Here is a 21,467-nt window from a genome sequence, read left to right on the forward strand (position 1 = left end):
ACTTCATGGGAAATAGATGGGCAAACAGTGGAAACAGTGTCAGACTTTATTTTGGGGGGCTCCAAAATCACTGCAGATGGTGATTGCAGCCATGAAATTAAAAGAGGCTTACTCCTTGGAAGAAAGGTTATGACCAACCTAGATAGTATATTCAAAAGCAAAGACATTTCTTGCCAACAAAGGTCTGTCTAGTCAAGGCTATTTTTCCTGTGGTCATGTATGGATGTGAGATTTGGACTGTGAAGAAGGAAGAGTGCTGAAGAATTGATACTTTTGAACTGTGGTATTGGAGAAGAGTCTTGAGAGTCCCTTGGACTGCAAGGCGATTCAACCAGTCCATTCTGAAGGAGATCAGCCCTGGGATTTCTTTGGAAGGAATGATGCTAAAGCTGAAACTCCAGTACTTTGGCCACCTCATGAGAAGAGTTGAGTCATTGCAAAAGACTCATGCTGGGAGGGATTGGGGGCAGGAGAAGGGGACGACAGAGGATGAGATGGCTGGATGGCATCACTGACTCGATGGACATAAGTCTGAGTGACTTCTGGGAGTTGGTGATGGACAGGGAGGCCTGGTTCGCTGCAATTCATGGGGTTGCAAAGAGTCAGACACGACTGAGCGACTGAACTGAACTGAACTGAACTGCCCTCTGATGGATAAGGATAAGAGGCTTGTGGAAGCTTACTGATAGGAGGGACTGGCTGTGGTGGGCTTGGCCATGCTCTGTAAGTCTTTATTCCAATTTTCTGCTGATGGGTGATGCTGTGTTCCCTCTCTATAGTTTGGCCTGAGGCTAAACTATGGTGGGGCAATGGCTTTAATGGTGACCTCCTTCAGAAGGACTTATGCCAGCATGTTTCCCTAGACTGTTGTATTCAGTGCCCCTGACCCTGCGGCGGGCCACTGTCGACCTACACCTCAACCATAGACTCCTGGACAGTCACAGGCAAATCTGGCTTAGTCTCTTGTGGGGTCACTGCTCCTTTCTCTTGGGTCCTGGTGAGCACAAAATTTTGTTGTGCCCTCCAGCAGTCTCTGTTTCCCCAGTCCTGTGTAAGTTCTGCAATCAAATCCCACTGGCCTTCCATGTCAAATTCTCTGGGGGTTCTCAGTTCCTTTGCTGTATCCCCAGGTTCAGAAATCTATTGTGGAGCCTACACTTTCACAACAGTGTGAGAACTTCTCTGGTATAATTGTTCTCCAGTTTGTGATTCATCTGCTCTGAAGCTCTATGGTGGGGCTAATGGAAACCTCCTCCAAGAGGACTTACACCACACACTCCGTCTTCCAGGACGGCTGCTGCCAGAGCCCCTGTCCCCGAAGTTGTCTACTGCTGACCCATGCCTCCACAGGAAACCCTCAGACAGTCACAGGCAGGTCTGGCTCAGTCCTTGTGGAGGTCACTGCTTCTTTCCCTGGTTTTGCACAAGGTTTAGTTTGCACCCTCCAAGCATCTCTGGTAGGTATGAGGTTTGAATTTACTGCCTTCCAAATGGGTTCATCAGTACCATCTTTCTAGATTCCAGATGCACATATGTTAATCAGTTCAGTTCAGTCACTCAGTCATGTCTGACTATTTGTGACCCCATGAATCGCAGTACGCCAGGCCTCCCTGTCCATCACCAACTTCCAGAGTTCCCTGAAACTCATGTCCATCGAGTCAGTGATGCCATCCAGCCATCTGATCCTCTGTCGTCCCCTTCTCCTCCTGCCCCCAATCCTTCCCAGCATCAGGGTCTTTTCCAATGAGTCAACTCTTAGCATGAGGTGGCCAAAGTATTGGAGTTTCAGCTCTAGCTGAAACATCAGTCCATTTAGCTTTAGCATCAGTCCTTCCAAAGAACAACACCCAGGACTGATCTCCTTTAGAATGGACTGGTTGGATCTCCTGGCAGTCCAAGGGACTCTCAAGAGTCTTCTCCAACACACAGTTCAAAAGCATCAATTCTTCAGTGCTCAGCTTTCTTCACAGTCCAACTCTCACATCCATACATGACCACTGGAAAAAAACCATAGCCTTGACTAGACGGAGCTTTGTTGGCAAATTAATATCTCTGCTTTTGAATATGCTATCTAGGTTGGTCGTGACTTTCCTTCCAAAGAGTAAGTGTCTTTTAATTTTATGGGTACAGTCACCATCTGCAGTTATTTTGGAGCCCCCCCCCAAAATAAAGCCTGACACTGTTTCTACTGTTTCCCCATCTATTTCCCATGAAGTGATGGGACCAGATGCCATGATCTTCGTTTTCTGAATTTTGAGCTTTAGGCCAACTTTTTCACTCTCCTCTTTCACTTTCATCAAGAGGCTTTTTAGTTCCTCTTCACTTTCTGCCATAAAGGTGGTGTCATCTGCATATCTGAGGTTATTGATACTTCTCCCCGCAGTCTTGATTCCAGCTTGTGCTTCTTCCAGCCCAGCATTCCTTGTGATGTACTCTGCATACATTAATATATAATACTTATTTTTCTCTTTCTAACTTCACTCAGTATAATAAGTTCTAGGTTTATCTACCTCATTAGAACTGACTCAGATGTGTTCTGTTTTATGGCTGAATAATACTCCCTCATATATACGTACCACAGCTTCTTTATCCATTCATCTGTTGATGGGCATCTAGGTTGCTTCCATGTCCTCAATACTGTAAAACAATGCTATGATGAACACTGTGGTACATGTGTTTTTTTTCAATTATGGTTTTCTCCGGATATATGCCCAGTACATTAGAGAATCTACCTGTGATGCAGGAGACCTGAGTTTGATCCCTGGGTCTGGAAAATCCCCTGGAAAAGGGAACGGCTACTCACTCCAGTCTTCTTGCCTGGAGAATTCCATGAACAGAGGAGGCTGTTGGGCTACAGTCCATGGGATCACAAAGAGTTGGATACAACTCAGCAACTTAACAATTTCATGGTAGTTTTATTTCTAATGTTTTAAGGAATCTCCATACTGTTCTCCTTAGTGGCTATACCAATTTGCATTCCCACCAACAGTGCAAGAGGTCCCCTTTTTTCCACATTCTCTCCAGCATTTGTTGTTTATAGATTTTTTGATGACAGCCATTCTGACCGGTGTGAGGAGATACCTCATTGTAGTTTTGATTTGCATCTCTTTAATAATGAAGCCATGTTGAGCATCTTTTCATGTGTTTATTAGTCATCTGTATGTCTTCTTTGGAGAAATGTCTGTGTAGGTCTTCTGTCCACTTTTTGATTGGGTTGCTTGTTTTTCTGTTGTTGAGCTTGTGTGAGCTGCTTGTATGTTTTGGAGATTAGTATTTGTCAGTTTTTTCATTTGGTATTATTTTCTCCCATTCTGAGGGGTGTCTTTTCACCTTGTTTATAGTTTCCTTCCTCTCAGCATTTTGGGCTTCCCTGGTAGCTGATAAAGAATCTGCCTGCAATGCAGGAGACCCTGGTTTGGTTCCTGGGTTGGGAAGATCCCTTGGAAAAGGATAAGCTACCCACTCCAGTATTCTTGCCTGGAGAATCCCCATGGACAAAGGAGCCTGGTGGGGTACAGTCCATGGGGCTGCAAAGAGTCGGGTACGACTGAGTGACTAAGCACAGCATTTTAGCAAGCTGACCCTCTAGACTGTGAACTTCACACACATTTCTCAGTTTCACCTCTTAGGTGGGACAGGATGGCTGGTGGGAGCTACAGCTGGTTATTTTTCTTCCCCAGGTCAGCTAGATGTTGATCAAATTCTAGCTGTCTAGGCTCAGGTTAGCTAGTTTCTCCAGAGGGCAGTCTTGTTAAAAACAGAATTCTCTGGTGTATTTTAAGATGACTCTTCTACCCCTCCATAAGTGAATTTTTACTGTGAAACCCTCATCAGGCTCCTGGAGGTACAACTCACAAAGGTGGGCCCCCTGGAGTGCCCTGAGACTTGCCCATGCTGGACCACACGGCCCACAGCCCTGGTTCCCACAAAGGGTTCAGTTCACATTCCTGCTCCAGGAAACGGGTTCTCAGAACTTGCCTGATGGTCTCAGCATCAGCGCTGTTGATTGCCCTGTGACTTTAGTTTGCTTGAGGATTGAAGAAGAGTTGTTGACTTTTCAGCTTTTTTGACGTTTTCTTTGCTGTCGGGATATTGACTGCCACCCTGTTTGTGTGCAGAACTGAGATCTGGAAGTCCAGAGGCAGCATGTTATGGTACATAAATAGCTGCATGAGGGCCCATGTGGTCAGTGCCAGGAACTCATGTGCATTAGGAAGGGTGCTCTGTTCACGGGAGAGGAAGGTCTGTCACCACTCAGGTCTGCACACCCGGATGGGTCATCCTTACATCTTCACTCTGCCCTTCACCTCATGGCCCAAGATGCCTCGAGAGCATCTCCTTTGCCACTAGCAGTTAGGAAGGTGGGGTGCAGCCCTCCTTCTTAGGATGCTGTGTTGACATTTCCATTTTCAATCCATTGTACATACATAGGCTTCTCACAGCTGCAGGTGGACTTTGGTGGCAGGTCCTGATCTGGCTGGCTATGTGCTCAGCCAACGCTGGGCTCTGGCAGAAGCCCAGGAAGGTGAGGGGAGGGGAACTGGTCATGAGAGTCGGTCAGTAGTCTCAGGGCAAAATCTGATTTTTTAATGGGAATCCACATCTTTCTCAGCTGGCTCTGAAAGAGTCAGTTCTGAGGCAGGTTGATAGGAAGTCTGGGGTCCCCAAGGAAGAGAGAGGGGTCTGGGGCTCTCAAGGAGGAGATAGGGGTCTGGAATTCTCAAGGAGGAGGAAAGGACAAACTTTTTTTTTTCTTTTCCTCTACATTCCTTGGTCTTAGTCACATAAAACGATTTTTTTTCCCCTTTAAGCCTGGAAATAGTGATTACACAACAGACAAATCAGTTTGAACTCTCAGTTCAGTTCAGTCAGTTCAGTTCAATGGCTCAGTCGTGTCTGACTCTTTGCGACCCCATGAATCGCAGCACGCCAGGCCTCCCTGTCCATTACCAACTCCCGGAGTTCACTCAGACTCGCATCCATTGAGTCAGTGATGCCATCCAGCCATCTCATCCTCTGTCGTCCCCTTCTCCTCCTGCCCCCAATCCCTCCCAGCATCAGAGTCTTTTCCAATGAGTCAACTCTTCTCATGAAGTGGCCAAAATACTGGAGTTTCAGCTTTAGCATCATTCCCTCCAAAGAAATCCCAGGGCTGATCTCCTTAAGAATGGACTGATTGGATCTCCTGGCAGTCCAAGGGACTCTCAAGAGTCTTCTCCAACACCACAGTTCAAAAGCATCAATTCTTTGGCGCTCAGCTTTCTTCACAGTCCAACTCTCACAACCATACACGACCACTGGAAAAACCATAGCCTTGACTAGACGGACCTTAGTCGGCAAAGTAATGCCTCTGCTTTTGAATATGCTATCTAGGTTGGTCATAACTTTTCTTCCAAGGAGTAGGCGTCTTTTAATTTCATGGCTGCAGTCACCATCTACAGTGATCTTGAGCCCCCCAAAATAAAGTCTGACACTGTTTCCACTGTTTCCCCATCTATTTCCCATGAAGTGATGGGACCAGATGCCATGATCTTCGTTTTCTGAATGTTGAGCTTTAAGCCAACTTTTTCACTCTCCTCTTTTACTTTTATCAAGAGGCTTTTTAGTTCCTCTTCACTTTCTGCCATAAGGGTGGTGTCATCTGCATATCTGAGGTTATTGTTATTTCTCCCAGCAATCTTGATTCCAGCTTGTGTTTCTCTGTACTAGGGATTATATAACAACAATGTATCCTGCTTGAGGACAGTTTCTCCTTTCTGAAAGCCTTCTGGCTAATCCTGTTATCTCAAAATGTAAATTATGGGAGTGGGTCTAATAAGATATTTACAACCTGGAGACATCCTTTTGATTTACTATAATATCTAGTTTAAAAGTATATAACTCCCTTGCTAACACTAGTTGGGGGGGGGGCACTCTCCATCCCCCTTCTGAGGTCTATGTCAGAAGCGTTCTCTATTCCTTTACATACTTTAATAAAACTATGCTATATAAAAGCTCTTGAGTGATCAAGTCTGGTCCCTGGTCTCGAAGTTAAATCTTCTTCGGAAATCATGAATCCAACACTGTTCACTGTAAGCTATCATCCTGGGGGCTCATCCAGGGTCTTTAGGACCAGGGAAGAACATTCAGAACTGTAGCCTCTTTGCTTTCTCAACATACACATTTTCTGCTTTACTTTACTAACTGTATGGTGTGCTTGTGTGAATGGATTACACACCATGTGTGAAAGGAGGGTTGAGCCCTGCTCTAAAGTTTTGCAATGCCTCATAATGTCTGAAGGCAACCCCTAAAGGGAGACTTGTCTGGGGTTTATACTGACCTGCCAATGCCTAGAGACAACCAATGTCCCTGCAAAGGGAGCGGCCAGAGATGGGCGAAGCGTATGGACCAAACTTTCGTTTCTCAGTCACTTTTTCCTGGTCTCTTTGGCCATTTCGTAATTGCGTTGGGAATTAGAACTACTAAGATAATCTAGATAGCATATTTAAAAGCAGAGACATTACTTTGCCAACAAAGGTCCGTTTAGTCAAGGCTATGGTTTTTCCAGTGGTCATGTATGGATGTGAGAGTTGGACTGTGAAGAAAGCTGAGTGCCGAAGAATTGATGCTTTTAAACTGTGGTGTTGGAGAAGACTCTTGAGAGTCCCTTGGACTGCCAGGAGATCCAACCAGTCCATTCTGAAGGAGATCAGCCCTGGGATTTCTTTGGAAGGAATGATGCTAAAGCTGAAACTCAAGTACTTTGGCCACCTCATGCGAAGAGTTGACTCATTGGAAAAGACTTTGATGCTGGGAGGGATTGGGGGCAGGAGGAGAAGGGGACGACAGAGGATGAGATGGCTGGATGGCATCACTGACTTGATGGACGTGAGTCTGAGTGAACTCCGGGAGTTGGTGATGGACAGGGAGGCCTGGTGTGCTGCGATTCATGGGGTCACAAAGAGTTGGACATGACTGAGCGACTGAACTGAACTGAGCTGAACTGAAAATAATCTGTCATATTATAGACGTTCAAGGGAGTTGTGATCCATGCTATTACTGTGTACTTTTACTTAGACCCATGTATGGAAGCTCTTAGCCTTGCTAGACTAGTCAAGCCTTGCTAGAAATTTACTAGGAGCAGGTACAGAGTGAGCTGGAGCTCTAGCTCCAGCACATGTTCAGAAACTAGGCAGAACTCTAGCTCCAGGAATATCTCTCAGGCTAGAGGTCGCTCTCTTGGCTGCCTGACTCAGGGTCCAGCGACCTGAAAGTGAGTCTTTGTCATGGCTGTGCCTCTGATCTATGTGCACAGAAGCACTGCTGGTGGCCATGAGGTTTCTGAGGACACAGATTGGGAACTGCAGGATCTGGTCAGATTGGAAGTGCAGTGGGCTTCTTCCTTTGGTAGCGCTAGCTCTTAGTGGACCAGAGAAGGCTCTCTGGTGGCTTTTGTCTCAATCCCTTACATACTTTTTTGTGGAATCTGTGGAAATGAACTAGAAGGATTGGCCCTACTAGCTTGAGGACAAAAATCACTTTTTCCTCGCCAGCCAACCCTCCACCACCTCTTTTGCTATACTGGCGTGGTAACACTCAGAAGGGACATCTTGGTTGCTGTTCATCTCTTTATGACTCATTGCTTCTCCTGTGGTCAGGACTGTACTCAGGAATGTGCATGGGTACATGTAAGACAGATGCTTCCCCTAGGAATGTTTCCCAAGGGGAAACAGTTCCAGAACCACTCCTTTACAATGTATTTAAAACACTGGGACAAGGTTGATCCCCAGAGTTTAAAAAAGACATGCCTGATCTTCTTCTGTGATACTGAATGGTCACAGTATCCTTTGGAAGACAGGGAACACTGACCTGTCGAAGGATCTCAATCATTACTGTTTTACAACTAGATAGTTTCTGTAGAAAATGAGGGAAATGGGTAGAAGTGCTATATGTGTTTGTTCTATCTCTCTGTGAGACATGCCAGATTTATGTCATAAAGGTGCAGATTTGGGTGTGAAACCGTCAGCTCCCTCCTGCTCTCTTACTTTGCCCCTGTATCTGGGGCTCCCAATTGAACAGGCTGAGGATCAGGGCACCCTTCCAGCAGGGGTTGCCTCAGTCTAGGTAGAAATTCAAACAGTCCTAATTATTGTCAAGACTATTTAGAGGATCCAAAATGAAAGGCTTTACAGGACTGATTTTACTTTATGAGCTTACTTGGAGAGATGTAATATATGTCTTGGGACAGACACTGACTCCTGACTTGAGCGCTCAAGTTTTGGGGGAAGCTACTACTTTTGGAGATGAATTGCTCGAGTGTGAGACAAGGGGAACTAGAGAACATGAAGTAACCCTCCTCCCTACTGGAAGTCAAGCAGTTCCCGAAACAGCCACTTTGTCAGATGTATTCTTGAAGGACTCAAGTGAGCATGCAAGAAGACTTTAAACTCGGCTAAGTTGGCTGACATAGAACAGGGAGAGAAGCAAACTAGTGGAAAATTCCTAGATAGACTATGGGAGGCTCTCCAAAGTTTACTGACTTTGATCCTGAAACTGCAGAGGGAGAAATGATCTTAAAAGATAGATTTGTTCACTCAGTCGGCTCCAGATATCTGCTGTAAATTACGAAAACAGGTGTTTGGACCAAAGAAAGTGAAAGTGAAGTCGCTCAGTCGTGTCCGACTCTTTGCAACTCAGGCTCCTCCATCCATGGGATTTTCCCGGCAAGAGTGCTAGAGTAGATTGCCAAAAAAGTGTTACAGCTGGCTCAGATGGTATATTATGGTAGAGAATAGGAGGAGGAAGAAAAGAACCAGGCAAAAGACTGAAGCCCCAACAATGGCTGTTAGACCTGCTTTGAAACAGTCCGAGGAAAAATGCCCAGAGGGACCCAGGTGAAAAGGGATAGACTTGTTATTACTGTGGGAAGGGGGCATCTCTAGCAGGATTGCCCCCAGGCATCTAAGCCACCCTCAGCTCTGTGTCTGGTCCGCAAAGGACCACACTGGAGGAGAGACTGCCCTCCAAGGTATAGGCCCCAGAGGTCGAATCTCAAGACAATCGGGACTGAAGGTGCCTGGGGGCCCCCAAGCAAGCCCCCTTCCTAATTACACCTGAGGAACCCCGGGTATTAGTAACTGTGGGGGCCAATCAGTAGATTTTCCTTTGGACCCTGGGGCAACTTTCTCTGTGCTCACGGAAGCCCCGGGTCCGCTTTCCTCCTGATCCATTACTGTAATGCGACTGTCAGGATGAGCCAAACGCTATTATGTCAGTCATCCTTTAAGCTGCAGCTGGGGCTCTGTGCTATTTTCTCGAGTTTCTAATTGTGCTGGGAGTCTCCCTCACCCCTTCTCGGGAGGGATATACCGAACAAGGTCCAGGCCTCTGTTTTCATAAATATGGAACCCATTCTTTTTAACGGAACAAAATGTAAATCCTAAAGTGTGAGCTGATGGAAAAACTGTGGGTCTAGCACAAAATGCTGTTCCTGTAGTTATAAAGCTCAAAGACCCTCACCTATTTCCATATCAAAAGCAGTATCCACTAAAGCCTGAAGTTAAGGAAGGGTTAAAACCCATCATTGAAAATTTAAACAACAGGGGATATCAATTCTCTGTAATAGTCCATACAAAAGTGTTATTTTGGGTGTGAAAAATGTCAAATGATAAATGGAGACTTGTTTAAGATATGCAAATAATAAGTGCCTAATCCTTATACCTTGTAGGGACTTGAAATTCCTAAATGAGCCAAATATGACTTTAAGACAATTGAGAGGATTCTTGGGCATTACAGGCTATTGCCACATTTGGATTCTGGGTTATGGGGAACATGCCCGGCCTTTATATAAACTTATAACTGAAACTCAGCAGGCGCAAACCAACAAGCCGGTTTGGTCCCCAGAAACTCAAAAGGCTTTTAAAAGGCTCTTCAAACTGCTCTCTTACAGGCTCCTCCTTTGAACTTGCCCACAGGATCAGAGTTCAGTTTGTTACTGAAAAAAGGCTATGGCCACATTGCTTAAGGGAAATTGCTATTATTGGTTTGCTAATGACTAAAGCTTGTAAGTTTACTATTGGACAAAATCTTACTGTACTGACTTCTTATGATGTAAGTGGGATCTTAAAGTCTGAAGTTCAGAGCAACAGTGGCTCCATCTTTAAAGCTGCTGTAGCTCAAGGGGTGTCAAAAGCTTTAGGAATAGAATATCACTTACACTGTTCCGGGAGACCCCAATTTTCAGGAAAGGTTAAAAAGGCTTAAAAGACATTATTAAAATACACCTGTGTAAGCTAACCCAGGAAACACAAGACTGTTCATTTAAAGTTTTACCCAAAGCTTTAATGAGGGCTTGAGCTGCCCCTAAGAAGGGAATGTCTCTATGACAGACTGTTTTTGTGCACAGATATTGTCATAGATCCTGAAGCGTTAGAATTATCTATATGACTCAGCTTTCAGCTTTTCAACCTCCTCATCAATTTAAGGCTTCACAGGGTAGGTTTCTCCGCTTCAAGCAAAGAACTTTCTTCAGCTCTGTGAATACCTTCACCAACACCAATCATATGTGATGCCTCATCTAGCGATCCTATGATGGACTGATGTAACTATGGACATAATGTAACTTTTAATTTTGATTATATTTTAACTTGGTTTAATAACTATTTTACCTTACATTTGTAACTGTATAATAGGGTTTGTTTCTTAACCATCTGAAATCTTTTAGGTTACAAATGGTTGTCTAAGCTCCTGCAAGTGCCACAGCCTCCTCCAACTATTACCTGGCGTCCCTGGATCAGAGACACTTAATATGAGGGTTAGGAGAATATGTTGCCTCAACAGTTTAGGGGCAGTGCCCCATCATAGCAAGAAGTAGTTTTGGGATGAAAACGACACCCCTTTCCCTTGGCAACATAATTCTCCTAAAAGAAAAGAGAATAAGAGAGTAAATTCCTAGGCAGGTTGATAGGAAGTCCAGCGTCCCGGGGGAAGAGAAAGGAGTCTGGAATTCTCAAGGAGGAGGAAAGGACAAACTTTTTTTTTAAGCCGGGAACACAGGGAACAACTCAGTTTGAACTTTGTACTAGGGATTATATAGCAACAATGTATCCTTTTTTTTTAATTGTCAAATAGCTACTTTAATCTTTTCAGTATAATGAAGTTAATCAGTACTACACATATGCCACATATTGGATATTGCTTATTGGATATTTTTTTAAATTTATTTTTTATTTTACTTTACAATTCTGTATTGGTTTTGCCATACATTGACATTAATCCACCACGGGTGTACATGCGTTCCCAAACATGAATCCCCCCTCCCACCCCCCCTCCCCACAACATCTCTCTGGGTCATCCCTGCGTACCAGCCCCAAGCGTGCCATATCCTGCATTGGACATAGACGGGCAATTAGATTCTTACATGATATTATACATGTTTCAGTGCCATTCTCCCAAATCATCTCACCCTCTCCCTCTCCCACTGAGTCCAAAAGTCCGTTATACATATCTGTGTCTTTTTTGCTGTCCTGCATACAGGGTCATCATTGCATCTTTCTAAATTCCATATATATGTGTTAGTATACTGTATTGGTGTTTTTCTTTCTGGCTTACTTCACTCTGTATAATCGGCTCCAGTTTCATCCATCTCATCAGAACTGATTTAAATGTATTCTTATTAACGGCTGAGTAATACTCCATTGTGTGTATGTACCACAGCTTTCTTATCCATTCATCTGCTGATGGACATCTAGGTTGCAACTCCTGCAGCTCAATTCCAGAAAAATAAACGACCCAATCAAAAAATGGGCCAAAGAACTAAATAGACATTTCTCCAAAGAAGACATACGGATGGCTAACAAACACATGAAAAGATGCTCAACATCACTCATTATTAGAGAAATGCAAATCAAAACCACAATGAGGTACCAGTTCACACCAGTCAGAATGGCTGCGATCCAAAAATCTGCAAGCAATAAATGCTGGAGAGGGTGTGGAGAGAAGGGAACCCTCCTACACTGTTGGTGGGAATGCAAACTAGTACAGCCACTATGGAGAACGGTGTGGAGATTCCTTAAAAAATTGCAAATAGAACTGCCTTATGACCCAGCAATCCCACTGCTGGGCATACACACTGAGGAAACCAGAATTGAAAGAGACACCTGTACCCCAATGTTCATCGCAGCACTGTTTATAATAGCCAGGACATGGAAACAATGTATCCTGCTTGAGGACAGTTTCTCCTTTCTGAAAACCTTCTGGCTAATCCTGTTATCTTAAAATGTAAATTATGGCAGTGGGTCTAGTAAGATCTTTACTACCTTGAGACATTCTTTTGACTTATTGTAATAACTAATTTTAAAAAGCATATAATTTCCTTGCTAAAGACTAGCGAGGGGGGGCCACTTTCTGCCCCCCTTCTGATGTCTATGTAGAAGCTCCCTCTGCCCCTTTTCACTTTAATAAAACTCTGCTATACAGAAGCTCTTAAGTGATCAAGCCTGGTCCCTAGTCCCAAAGCTAGGTCTTCTTTGGAGGTCGTGAATCTGACACTGTACTGTAAGCTGCCAGCCCCTTGGTTGACCTGGCACCGGTCAGTCTGCACAGGCTCCTGGATGCCTCCCGCTACCCCTCAGCCCAGCATCTGCTCCCGGGATGAAGAAACTCTTCTCTTCCTTTGGAAATCTGGGATTTTGCAAGCCTAGGGTGTCTGCTTTGGAGGACTGTCAGTCATTCACTCTCTGAGATTTATCTGTTAATAAATCAGGCTTGTATTTTACCATCTGACTCCTGACTGTAGCAGTTCATATGATATTCTCTTCAGTGGATGAACTGGACGGTGTAACTGTCCCAGCAAAGTATCAACAACATTTGTAAATCAGTTGCCTATTTCTTCAATGTTGACAGCAGTTGACACCTACCATCTCAGGTGCGCTGGGCAGGAAACATGATGTGAAAGATCTTGGATCAAAATTGTGATATGAGCCTAAGAAAACAGCTTGTGAGCAAAGGAGGAAAGGAGACACTGGAGGCGGGAAGGCAGAAGAGGGAGATGAAGATGAAGGCGACGTGCAAAGTGTGACAGCATGAGACTTGTGGCCAGGATGAAAATTAGCGCCCGAGAGAAATGTTAACAGGGCACAGCTTCCTCTTTGTTGTTCAGTCCCTAAGTCATGACTCTTTGCGGCCCCAGGAACTGCAGCACTCCAGGAGTCCCTGTCCTTCGCTATCTCCCCGAGTTTGCTCAAACTCATGTCCACTGAGTCAGTGATTCCATCCAACCATCTCATCCTCTGTCACTCCCTTCTCCTTCTGCCTTTAACCTTTCCCAGCATCAAGGTCTTTTCCAGTGAGTAGGCTGTTCTCATCAGGGGGCAAAGTATTGAGCTTCAGCTTTCATATCAGTCCTTTCAATGAATGTTCATGGTTGATTTCCTTTAGGATTGAGTAGTTTGATCTCCTTGCAGTCCAAGGGACTCTCAAGAGTCTTCTCAAGCCCCACATTTCAAAAGCATCAGTTCTTTGGTGCTCGCTCTTCATTATGGTCCAACCCTCACATCCATTGGGGCTTTATGGTCCAAGTCTGTTGGGTTCTTTATGGTCCACTTCTCACATCACCAGGGGCTTCCCTGATGGCTCAAATGGTGAGGAAACTGCCAGTGATGCAGGAGACCCGGGTTCAGTCCTTGAGTTGGGAAGATCCCCTGGAGAAGGAAAGGGCAACCCTTTCCTTTATTCTTGTCTAGAGAATTACATGGACAGAACCTGGTGGGCTAATAGTCCATGGGGTTGCAAAGAGTTGGACATGACTGAGTGACTAAATTATTGTTATTATTCTCACATCTGTACATGATACTGGAAAAATCATAGCTTTGACTGTATGGATGTTTGTCAGCAATGTGATGTCTCTCTTTTTTTAGTATGTTGTCTAGGTTTGTCATAACTTTTCAAGGAGCAGGTGTCTTTTAATTTCATGGCTGCAGTCACCATCCACAGTGATAATGGAGCCCACGAAAAGAAAGTCTGTCACTGTTTCCACTGTTTCCCCAAATCTATTTGCCATGGAATGATGGGAATGGATGTCATAATCTTAGTTTTTTGAATGTTGAGTTTTAAACCAGCTTTTTCACTCTTCTCTTTCACTCTCATCAAGAGGCTCTTTAGTTCCTCTTCTCTTTCTGCCATTAGAGTAGTATCATCTGTATATATTTCTCCTATCAATCTTGATTCCAGCTTGTGAGTCATCCAGCGTAGCATTTTGCATGATGTACTCTGCACATAATTTAAATAAAGAGGATGACAATATACAGTTGTGACATACTCCTGTCCCAATTTGAAACCAGTTCATTTTTTGATGTCTGGTTCTAACTGTTGCTTCTTGACCTGTATACAGGTTTTGCAGGAGGCAGGTAAGGTAGTCTGGTATTCTCAAATCTTTAAGAACTTTCCACAGTTTGTTGTGATCCACACAGTAAAAGGCTTTAGTATAGTCAATGAAACAGAAGTAGATGTTTCTTTGGAATTCCCTGGCTTTTTGTATGATCCAGCAGATGTTGCCAATTTGATCTCTGGTTCCTCTGGTTTTTTCTTAAACTGTTTTCAAACTGACAAATCTGAGCCAGGTTTCAGGCTGCACTTTTTCTCTCTAGAAGCCAATGTAAATGTGACTTTAAGGGCACTAACATACAAACCTTTTTAACATTTAAAATATTAAAACTGTGGGAGAAAAACATTCATTATGATTATCACAAAGAAAGCAATCCTCTTGGGTTTCACATAATATTTGTTTGGTTGAAGTCTGTACCAATCTTTCCAACTGAAAAGAGAAAATTGGAAAATCACCAAGACTGGGTATAAATTAAAAAAAAAAAAAACACAGTACATTTCTGAAAAAGGATGATGAAAAATCCAACTTGCTGGGTGTAGTCACATTGTCTTTTCTTCATTCCTTTAATCCAGCTAATTGCCTTCATTGATTTTAGTGTCTTCTCTCTGCCAGATTTGCAAGTGGAAAGATGGAGTGGGTTTTGTTCAAAGAATTTTGCATGAAATTATGTGTGTGTGTGTGTGTGTGTGTGTGTGTGTGAATTTAAACATTAATCTGTTTTCAGTGAGATTTTAAACAGGCCTTTGAAATATTTATAGATTTATTCAAGTGTTTAAAAAATTCAACAAATATGCACTTGACTGCACTGAAAGCCTGTCCAGGTGTTACAGGTTCAGCAGTGAGCTGTGGATGCAGACAGGCCACTGTGTAAAATCGTCTATGCTGTGGGGGAGGCAGGTGATAGAACAGATAATTAGACACGAATTGCTTACTTACTGAATAACACTGTATTGTGTACATATTTCCAAGCATATACATATGCACTGAATGCAAACCCCACAGCAACAGGAGCTCTTACTGGTCTCTACTTGGTGACTGACAGGTGAGTGAGGAAAGCCCAGGCCTCCATGCTAGGTGTGGGCGGAGGTGAGGCTGCTGCCTGCAGACAGGGAGGAGTTCCCCGTTCTCTCCGATTTAATGAACATGTATCTTCAGATGCTTTTTCACTCCCAGACCTGTCTGTTCTTTCACAATCACCATAAACAATATCAAGTATAATTACTCTAAGCTATTTTTGAAATGGACTGTAGTAAGGAACTTATTTTGTTAAATATGTGAATTTCTTGGAGAGAATCTTGCAGAATGGAATCTGGGTAGAAAACAGATTTCCAATATCTGTTTGGTTCAAGATTGCACTCCCTTGTGTGTGTGAATGTGTGTACTCACAGTACTCAACTGTCTGGTTTAAAATGATCTATGTGTTTATCAGTTTATTCTGCTGAGCAATGAAAAGTGGATGAAGAAGATACTAGTGGAATCAATCACTTTTTGAGAAGCATCTGATGAACTTATCTGCCTCTTGAATACAGAGGCCACATTCCTCTGCATGCAAACCATTTGTGATTGCATATGGATGCAACAATGCCAGCATAAGTCAGCAGTCATTTTAAAGACTTTGAGGTTAGAAGTTAAAAAAAAAAAACAAAAAACATCAATAGGCATTACTGTACATCATCTTTATCCAACAGTAGGAAAAGATCTTTAAATGTTGTATATATGATATAGATTAATTGGACCAATAGTTAATTAACAGAGCATTTTGATCCATACTTTGTTCATGGCAGTTTGGTTTAAGAGAAAGAAGTAGAACCTTACATTTAGAGTGAGCCAAAATTTCAAGAATCACTTGAGAGGTGGATTATGTGGGCCAAAGAGAAAAGGTGGTGGAACGCTTACTACTGACAGTGTCTTCACTCAGGCCACTCTAACAGAATGCCGTAGACAAGAGCTGGTCTCAGTCTGGAGGCTGAAGTCTGAGCTGGGGAGCCAGCCTAGTTCTTGCTGAGGACCCTCTTGCTGGTTCACAGAGGGCTGTCTTCTTGCTGTGCCTTCATGTGGTGGGGAGGGGGCTGCCAGGTCCTCCTGAGAGCACAGAGCCCATGCATGGGGTTCCCTGACCTAATCACCCGAAGCCCCAGCGCCAAATACCATCACGCCACAGTTAAGTTACAACGTACGGACTCTGGGCACACAGATGTTCAGCCCATTGTGGACAGCTGGAGCAGGACATCCGCACTTTATGCTGACAAGCATTTTCCCAGACTTAACCCAAACTGTGGAGGAAAGGAGTGTTTCTGAACATCTACGTAGTGGGCAGGCTTCTTCTGTAGTCTCTGACAACTGTTTCTCAGTGTAAACAATGTTTAATAAATGTCTTTCTACCCAGACAAAAAGAAAAGGTTTCAGCAAACTCTGGGATACAGTTAAGGACAGGGGAGCCTGGGGTGCTGCAGTCCGTAAGATCACAGAGAGTCAGATGAGACTGAGTGACTGAACCACCATCCAGACATTAGGTAGATATTAATAAGTATATTATATGTGAGGTAATCCACCAAAATGGATAGATTTTATGTTAATTATAGAATGAATTCTTATACTATTTTATGAATAGATAATACAGATCATGGGAACACATGTAGTCAATGTAAGATGAAATAAGAATGACAAGGATGATTTTATGTAATAGATAAATAATACTAATAAGCTCACTAAATAATAATAAATAATATTAAATAAATAATTCATTATTAATAATAGTAAATCACCATTTTAAAGAATAAGTGGTTTGTCTGAATGTGAATAAGAGGTATGTGTTCAGTATGTACAAATTAGCTGCTGCATTTGTGTGCTTTTCTGTGTGTGTGTGGTTTTTTTTTTTTGCGGGGGGTGGTGGGCACTTCCCAGGTGGCACTAGTGGTAAGGAACCTGCCTGCCAATGCAGGAGACATAAAAAGACGCAGGTTTGATCCCTGGGTCAGGAAGATCCCCTGGAGGAGGGCATGGCACCCCACTCCAGTATTCTTGCATGGAGAATCCCATGGACAGAGGAGCCTGGCATGCTACAGTCCATGGAGTTGCAAAGAGTCAAACTGAAGTAACATGACTGAAGTAACTTAGCACGTAAGCACAGTGTGTGTTTTTAAGAGAGAGAGATACAGTCACAGAGACAGAGGTGAAGAGAGATAATGAAAAAAAAGAAAGGACTTCCCTGGTGATCCAGTGGTTGAGACTTCACCTTCTAGTGTAGGCAGTGTGGGTTCCATCCCTGGTCAGGGAACTAAGATCCCACATGCCTTTTAGCCCGAAAACAAAAGCATAAAACAAAAGCAGTATTGTAAAAAATTCAGTAAAGACTTGAAAAATGGGTGGTCCAAATCTTAAAAAAAAAAAAAAGAAGAAAAACTTCAGTTCTGCTTAAAGGACACAAAGTCGCTGGTAGAGGTTGTTCTGGATTCATGCTGACAGCCAGTCCTTGCAAACCAAATACCAACACTTAACTGTAAATAACAAGGGCAGTTAAACATGAAAGCAGTCAAAAATGCTACAAACGAAAATCATTTATAGAGATAAAAGGCAGGAACAATGGACAGCAAGACTTTAAACTACCAAGAAAAAAATTATAATGTAGCATATCCACAAATGTCAGACATTTAAAACATCACATTATTTTGGATAATGGGGGGAAATGGCTGATATTTCCTTGAAAGGCGTGACAGAGGGTCATGTGTAATTTATTTATTATTTTTCTAGTACCCAGCAAGTATCTTGGATCATGTTCATGCCTAAAATTTATTGAATTAATAAATGAACCTCCTGTTACTGCTGTAATGCTTAGGCACTTTGCTCCTTAGCATTTTTCACTATAGAAATATCTACCCAGAGTAGCTCTTAACAAACTACTGTGTTTCAAATGAGAAGAACCCCTCCTATAAATAGATGGACTATGAATGGACTCCTGCACATGGACTGTTTTCTCTCTGCCCTTTTTACTGAATTCGGCCCTTACGGAGGAGACCGTGGCCATGGCATTGCATAGGCCCGGTCAGTCACGGGCGTGCCTCCCGCAGCACAGCGCGCGCCCTCGGCAGGCCACACACCTGACGCTAGCGTGTGGGCAGAGGGAAGAGAGGGCCTGGCCTCCGAGATCACTAGGCAGAGTGCCGGAGGCCTCCTCCCGCCTAAAGTTGGCCACGGTGCGGAAACGGACCTGCATGAGGAGTGAGCAAGCCCAACACACGATTAGAACTTGTGAAGAGTTTAATTAAGAAGAGAGCAAGACAGAGATGCCCAGATTATTCTGTGATTTTCTTGATCAAAAGCATGGCCTGCACCCAGAATCACCCCCTAGTTCCCAGTTACATAAACCAGTAAGCTCCATTTTTGCTTTATCTGGTTCGAGTTACCTTTTGATCTTTCAGTCAGTTGCCACCTCAACAGTCCTAATGGCTGTGAGGCGATCCTCCATGGGTTCCTTATGTGCTGAACCACTGACGTGAGGCACTGGCAGCTCTTAATTCCAGATTATCTTTGTAGAGATGTTTGTGGAGTGAATTGTGCTAGAAGAGAGAGAGAGGCATTCCCTGCAGAGCAGAGCAGACACACTCCCTGCCCACTTTAGAAGATTCCAGCCCCCAGGGTCGGGTTTCTCCTCAGTAGGGTGGCTGACTGCATATGTAGGAGTCACCTAGACACTCCCTGTCTCCCTGGGAACTAGGGCTCAGAGAGGTCAGAAACACTGACCCCCTGCCCCATTCTGAGCCCTGAGTAAAACCTCATCCTTTATCTCTGACCCGGGAGTTCATGTCTTCTGCCAGGATCCGTGAAACTCAAGAGCTTTTGTCTCATCAGCTCGCAAGTCAGGTGAAGTCACGGACCTTCATGTCCTTGACACTGAGGCATCCTCCCAGGCGGGAGGTAGAGCCAGGTTTATTGTGGAGAGGAAAGGATCACATGCATTTTGAAGAAGTACAATAAATATATAATTTTAAATCGGAAAAATGATGTTTTCTAATATAAAAAATAAACGTATTATTGGCTGACACATGAGGATAAAAAAATAGTGCTATGTAGGTTTATGAAAAAAATGTAATGACTTGAGGGTATATATATAATTTAAAGAGGCTATGTCATTGTCTATGACGAGATGTTTAAAGCTTCTCAAAATAATTTTTTAAAATTTTGAGATAAGAACATTTGGACTTTCCAAAAAAGAAATTTGGAAATGATAAACTCACTAGTAATGAGAATTTCATGTTCCTCAAGCAGTATTGAGTGTCTAAATTTGGCTAAAATTTACTTGATTCAGCCAACTTATGTCACACATTTCAATCACTTATTTAGCAAATGGTAATACATTCAAGCAATATATCCAGTCCTGTTATTGGCAATAAGGAGATCATTAAAAAGGTTGACAATACCCTCCCAGTCCTGCACCAATTAAGGCTGAATACCTGCTGTCCAGGGGGGAACACATGAGTGTGCGTGTGTATACATGTGTGTGTGTGTGTAGTTGATTTCTGTATCCATAGTTGACCTGGTTTCAGTTGACAGACAAGGGCATCTTTGACACAGAAGCTGAAATATACTTTCTCTAATATTAAAGAGCATTGATCCATGACGTCTGTGTCCACACTTTGTCAGTACCACAGCAGCTCCTGGGTGATACTGAATGATAATTTTTGGACACTGGGAGAACAAGGCCACAATTTTTTTGTGTGTTCAATTCAGTCGCTCAGTTGTGTCTGACTCTTTGTGACCCCATGGACTGCAGCACACCAGGCCTCCCTGTCCATCAGTGACTCCCAGAACTTACTCAAACTCATGTGCATTGAGTCGGTGATGCCATCCAACTATCTCATCCTCTATCGTCCCTTTCTCCTCTCACTTTCAATCTTTCCCTGCATCAGGGTCTTTTCCATTGAGTTGGTTCTTCACATCAAGTGGCCAAAGAATTGGAGTTTCAGTTTCAGTTCAGGAATGATTTCCTTTAGGATTGACTGGTTGGATCTCCTTGCAGTCCAAGGGACTCTCAAGAGTCTTCTCCAACACCACAGTTCAAAAGTATCGCCAGTTCAGGTTTGATGTATGATACAGGATGCTCGGGGCTGGTGCACTGGGATGACCCAGAGGGATGGTATGGGGAAGGAGGCGGGAGGGGATTCAGGATGGGTAACACGTGTATACCCGTGGCAGATTCATGTCAATGTATGGCAAAACCAATACAATATTGTAAAGTAATTAGCCTCCAATTAAAATAAATTAATTAAAACAAAACATCAACAAAAAAAACAAAAGCATCAGTTCTTTGGTGCTCAGCTTTCTTTATAGTCCAACTCTTACATCCATATGTGACTACTGGAAAAAACACAACTTTGACTAGATAAACTTTAAAAATTATTATTATTTTGTGTATTTTCTACTATATGACAGCTATGGACATAATACGTTTTTAATCAGATCTTCATCACTAACATTTCCCACCACATTGCTAATTCTAGTCAAACAGCAGAATGGTGCAGGAAGCCCTGAGTCCAGTGTCTGCTGGTTCTGTGGTGTGGATGCTCCCACGGTGGCCAGTTTCAGGCTGTCTTCGTGACCCCGCTGACCCGGCAGCTGGCAGGAGGCTGTGCAGCAGCAGGCCTGTGTGTCTTTTCCACCAGACAGACACTGTCCTTGGTGGTCTCCAGAGCACAGGGAACCATAGAGTGATTAGGAGGAGGTGTTTTCCCCCTCCTCGTTTAAAAACTGACTTGTTTGATCTTATGTTTATGTAACATTCTTCTCAAGATTGACTGTGCTTATCAATGAGCTCAGCAAACTCCCCAGAATTTAACAGCTCACCATTGCTCTCGCTTTCAGGAGCTTGGATTCTCCGGTGAAGAGGTAAGAATGGGCACAAAAGAAAAAAAAAAACCTATTGATTTTTTAAAAATGTGTATTTAGAGTGGACACAGAAGAGATGAACAGGACAGGATGCTGGGTATCCACTGTGCGTGGTGGCTGAGGAAAGCCTCCAGTGGGGAGGTTGATCCAAGCTCCTGGCTGGAGAGTAAGGAGCAGAAACTGGGCTGTGCCCAGGAGTGGGGGTAGCAGATGAGGAATGGTC

This window comes from Oryx dammah, unplaced genomic scaffold (genome assembly GCF_014754425.2).
Source record: "Oryx dammah isolate SB20612 unplaced genomic scaffold, SCBI_Odam_1.1 HiC_scaffold_7, whole genome shotgun sequence".
NCBI lineage: Eukaryota > Metazoa > Chordata > Mammalia > Artiodactyla > Bovidae > Oryx > Oryx dammah.